Source organism: Marmota monax, unplaced genomic scaffold, assembly GCF_021218885.2.
Source record: "Marmota monax isolate L192 unplaced genomic scaffold, Marmota_monax_Labrador192_F-V1.1 WCK01_AAM20220418_F8-fsc00276, whole genome shotgun sequence".
Lineage (NCBI taxonomy): Eukaryota > Metazoa > Chordata > Mammalia > Rodentia > Sciuridae > Marmota > Marmota monax.
Genome location: NW_026695204.1, coordinates 917,033 through 922,957, shown reverse-complemented (window position 1 = coordinate 922,957; position 5,925 = coordinate 917,033).

The following is a 5,925-nucleotide window of genomic DNA, read 5'->3' as shown; positions in this document are numbered from 1 at the left end:
GCTTGATACTAACCCATTTCCCATGCTATCTCTCTCTCTAGTGGCTGCTCAGTTATTTGGACTGAAACCCATGAGACTCTGTTTCTTATGGCCTCAGGACCTCCAGATGCCAACCTTCCATGAATAAGACTGCCCACCCAGACTTGGGGGATACACGTAGAGAGAAGGGACTAGGATCTAGGCAAGAGCCTCATCTATGAAAAACTCCCTGCTGACTGTGGGAGGTTCCTGGGAGGTCTGGGGAGCTCTTGGGTGGCCCTCACTCTCCTGCCACCTCTGCCTCTCTCTACCCTGCAGCTTGTTTCCTGCAAGGACCTCTGCCTACTGGCTGTCCTGCACTCCTGTAGCTACTTCATTGTGTCCCCTGAGTCATAGCTTTCTCTGAATCACAGTCTAGAGGCGGGGTCCTTCCCCCACCAGTGTTAATTTAAAAAGACCTTCATTTAGCCAAAGTATGAGACAGTTGTGCCTACTCAGGGGCCTACTCAGCTGCCAGTGGAGTCACTTCGTTATTCTAGTAACTCTTATTTCAGCTTCCCTTTCCTTTGGAAGTTGGCACATATCCTGGACCCAGAGATACTGTGGAATGCTGGCTGCACAAAATATCACCAAAACAACCTGTTGGTATGTCAGAGCTCAGTTTATTGCTCATAGTAGTAAACAAGAACACGACTCCTGGGAGTCTTGATAGCATCTCAGGTAGAGGAGGCCTAGGAAGGTATATTTACAGAGATTCTACAGTTTAGTTTAAGGCAGGTCTTTCAATGTGGGGGCATGGATAGGGATCCTGATCTTATGATTTAAGATTGATGGACAAAACAAAGTGGGATTTTGAGGCAAGAGATTCCAAGAGTCTTAAGGCATAAATTTTATTTGATGGTTTTTATTCAAGAGCTGATATGTCTTTTAGGAAGTTTCTGCAATGATCAATGAAGTTATCTGCAACTCTCCCTAGGAGTTTCTCAGAAAACTAAAGTTAAGCTAATGAAGATAGAATAGTAAAGTCAGGTGTAGACAGCTGAAGAATTTTGATTCTCAGTATTGCCAACAGTGCTTTTTTTTTTTTTTCCTTTGTCCCAGTGATTGAACTCAAGGGCATTTAACCACTGAGCCACACTCCCTGCCTGTTTTATTTTTTATTTTCAGACAAGGTCTTGCTAGGTTTCTTACAGCCTTGCTAAATTGCCAAGGCTGGCTTCAAACCTTCGATCCTCCTGCCTCAGCCTCCTGAGCCATTGGGGTTACAGGCATGCACCACCACGCCGGGCTCAACAGTGCTGTTCTTAATCGTATCCCTTTATTTAGATCCCACACAGCCAACACTTCTTACTGCAGAATCTGCAGACCTATAAGGTTCAGCCCTTCTTTTCCCTTATAGTGATTCCTTTTCTATTAGTTCACTGTCTGAAAGGTAAAGAAAGGGTCCCTTTATCAACCCCAGCACAGCTACCCACTGCTTCCTTGAAGCTCATTACGATTTCATGCAAGCAGAGTTTCTTCCCACTTCTAGACAGGATCTGACCTGCCTGAGCCCACACACAACAGGTATGCAGCATGGGCCTTGCTCTATGACTTTCATACATATTGTATAAGGAGCAGAATGTGAAATCTGGGCACTTTTTAAAGCATCACTAAGTCTAAAAGTATCATAGAAAATAATTCACATGTGTTCCTTTCATTACTAAAGGAAATGGGGCAGCAATGGCTAGATAGTTATCAACATCTTCACTCCTTCTTTCATAATATAGTGTTCCTGCTGAAAATTGGCTGCCCAGTTGGGGACCACATTCCCCAGCTCAACTTGCCTGTAGTGTGGGCATGTGGCTGTCTCACTAAGGAAATATGAGCAGAAATGATAACATCTGGCCTGCTAGGTCAGGGCTTCATCTTTTTCTCCTCCCATTTTGCTAGCTCAGTAGAAGTAATGGCAAGTCCCAGTAGCTACCAGGTAAGATTGAAAAAGCCTGAGTCCCAAAATCACCAAATGAGGGAAAGCCACTTGCCACATAGGAAATGAGGGAAAAACAAACTCCTATTTTTTTAACCATGAAAAATGTTTGTCCTACTTATTAGATCAGCTAATAAAGGAAGTAAAATAATAATACTCCAATGGGAAGTCAGAAGAAAATGATCTATGTCATTGTTTTGAACTCAAGAGCCACACCTCAGAAAAAATACCAGGCTCTGGCTTTGGGTGGCCTTGATGGAAAACCAGAACAAATTAATTTGGCTCTTAGCATATTAATAAAGTGGCAGGTATTTATAGAATGTCATTAGCTGATCATCCTTTGAGAACCAGTTTGCTTCTTGGGCATGGTTTTGGCAGCTGTGAATAGGCTGATTAGTTTTCATTATTTCCCTGCTCATAGTAATAAACTGAGATTATTCTGACTTATGTGCTTCAGATGGAAAAAACAAAAAAAGTGGGGGAGGGCAAAGTCTGACTTCAGCCAGAAATGCCTGAAGCTGGATTTGCTGCAGAATCAGGTGAATCACTTCTCTCCAGAGTCTTTCTAAATAGTACCCTCATGACCTGGAAGAATGAATGCCCTTGCTGCAAAGAAGCCCTATCTTTCAGGACTATCCAGTTATTGTGCAGATGTACAGGCCAAGTTAAAGGAGAAAAAAAAATACAGAGAAAATCTACCCCCTAGCCCATGTAGGTAAAAGCCTTCTTTCCTCTTATGTTTTAACATGTCATAGAGAAGGACTCAGTTTTGATCCAGGTACAAAAGCCATAATGGGTTACCTGTGATTAACTACTGTGAAAGGGCTTAGTCGTGTTGGTTTATGGTGGGTCCCAGCCCAAGAGCATCACCCTTTGTACATTAGACTAAGCAACATCCATTCTAATCCTGACTCTTTCACTGCAACCATGTGATCCACATAAAGGCATTGAACATTGAATGGTGCCTGCTGCACCATTTTCTGTGAAACAGGATTAATGAAATTGGCTAATTTCATGGGGAAGGGGTAGTTCATAAATGTTAAATGGTGTCAGACTAAACATGAGGGAAAGACAGAGCACTATATGTGAATACTGCATAAATGATAATTAATCTGGATACTTTGACTCTTTTTTTTTCTACCACAAGGTATAAAGAACCCAATAGAGCCCAGTGCAGTGGTGCACGCCTGTAATTCCAGCAGCTCAGGATGCTGAGGCAGGAGAATTTCAAGTTCAAAGCCAGCCTCAGTAAAAGCGAGGCACTAAGCAACTCAGTGAGACCCTGTCTCTAAAGAAAATACAAAAAGGACTGAGGACTGAGGATGTGGTTCAGTGGCTGAGTGCTCCTGAGTTCAAACCCTGGTACCCCTGCCCCCCCAAAAAAAGAACCCAATGGATGTTTCAAAATCTTTTAAAATGTTTTCTTTCTCACATTTACATGGAAAAAAAAATAAACGTAGCATTTGGCTCACCCACCTTGAATAGAAAAGGATTCCACAGGCAAAATAATGTTATTAGAAGAAGCTATCCAACTCATACTTGTTCATTCATTAGCAAGAGCGTGAGAGCTCTAACAAACTGGTTTTGTGACATTCTCTTTGAGGAAGTCACATGGGCACCTGCAGCACATTTACATGTGAGTCCTGGCTTTGGTGGAGATCCTTGTGGGCAATGCCTGATGAAAGGGTTGACTTATTGAGGTTTAGATGGGAATGAGGAGAGAAGTTGGCTTCGGGACTGGAGGGCTTGGCGACCTTAGGCAGACTCAGCACCAGATGCTATATTTAGGTAGTAGTTCTTCAACTTTATTGACATAATAAATGCCAGGTAAAATAAGACCCTAATGGAAGGGGCCTGGTTTAACCATCAGGTACAGCAGGGAATAGTAATTAAAAGCTCTTCTCCTTAATGGCCACCTTTACTCAGGTAAATACCTGTAAAGTTCCAGGTAGTGGTACACATTTCAGTACTCGAGGAGTATAGGGAATATGTGTACTTTTAATTTCTCAGGACATGAAATTTTAAAATCAACAAATACTCCTAAATTGGTTCTTGGCCCAAATGCACTTTTTATCTTAAAGTTTCCAAATAAAAACCCAAAGGCTTTATGAAATCAGAGGGAGGAATCGCCTTGCGTAATAGACTTTGTGATATTCTCCCCTCACCTCTGGAGTTGAGGAGCACAGCAGCCCGGGTTCTCCTGCTGCCCACGTGGTCTCCTTCTCTAGAGTGTCAACCACAAAGCAGGGAGACTGAAGGGGAAGCCCTAGAGGAGGGGGGCATAGGCAGCCGGTGGGTTATGGTAAGAATTTTGCCTTTTATTCTAAATGAGAGGAGGCCATTAGAGCATTTTGAGCAGAAGAGTGACATGATCTTACATGGGTTTTCACAGATCTTGGAGCTTTGGGAGTGACGAGCCACTAATTTCACATAATGAGAAAAAGACTATTCCTGAGGGCTGTTTCCAGTTGAAGAATACAGACCCCTGAAACCTGCTCAAACAAAGGTAGCTTACTGTGGGAACACACCAGGGAACAAAAAAGAAACGGGGTTCTTAGCTCCATCTAAGAATAGAAGCTATAATAGAACTAGCTCCAGGACTCTCATAGGCCCCTATGTAGGGATTAGTGTCTCTTCACTCCCCAAGCTCCAAGATCTGTGAAAACCCATGTAAGATACGTCACTTCTCTGCTCAAAAATCTCTAGTGAAAACATTCAGCCTCTGTTTTACTTTTTGAGATTGGCTTATTTCACTTAGCATGATATTCTCCAACTTTATCCATTTACCTACACAACCAGAGAAGTGTAAAATTCTGCACCATTTGTGTACACTAAATCAAAGAAAAATACTTTGTCACATACAACTGATTAGAACTAATAAATAATAATAATAATAAAAATCTTTAGTGGCCTCTGCCTTACTTAGAGTCAAAGGTAAAATTCTTACCATAACCCACAGGCCATATAGGACCCCTCCTCCGGTGCCTCCCTGCTCTGTCCAGGCTGCCCACTCACTGTGGTCTCTTGACTCTTTGGCAACTCTCTTACCTCTGGGATGTTGCTCTTGCTATCCCTCTGCCCGGAAGGCTCACCTCCAGATATCTCACCACTTCATGAAGGTCTTTGCTGAAATGCCATCTTTTCCATGAGAATTTCCCCCTCAGTGAGGTCAGGAGCCATAACGCATTCCACCTCCTATCCAAATACATGCATTCTTCTTCACATTTTTCATAGTGGTTTATTTAGGAAAGTAGATACATATTCAGGGAAAATGGTGACAATCTCAAGATTGTCACCTTCAGGGTAAAGCAATAAATATGCATTCAATGGAGAATGTAGGCTATCTCCAGAGGGGAGACTGCCCACATTCTTTATCATTAAAAATTTTAAACATACTAAAAAACAGCATAATGAACCTCTGTTTATCCATTATCAATCAGACATTTTTTGTTTCCTGTTTTCTTCTTCTTACATCTTTGTTTCCTGTATCATTTCTACTTCTCCCCAGTACTTATCATTACCCAATATCTAGATCTAAGTTTTCTTCCATGAAGCCTGGAGTTTTTGTCTGCTTTGTTCACTAATGTATCCCCACTACCCAAAAGAGTGCCTGACACATAGTAGAGGCTCATTGATAACAGCTGGATTCATGAATGAAGCAATGAAGCAGTTACCCCACAGTGGTGCTTATTTTCTTTCCCACAACCTCCCTCACCATCTGACCTGCAAACCATGAATGCCTCAAGCACTGCCACTGTGACCCCACCCAATGACTGACAGCCACTGCACCCACTTGTCCCCCTCCCAGACTCTCAGTGGCTCCTGGATCACATTCCAAGAGCAAAACCAGATTGTCCCAGTTCCCTTTGTGTGCCATGTCACAGCACTCAGGCAAGCCTGTGAGTTAACTTCTCTGGCCACAACTGGTCATGTGGTACAAGAGTGGGCACCCAACAGAAGCCATGGGCTGGGACAAT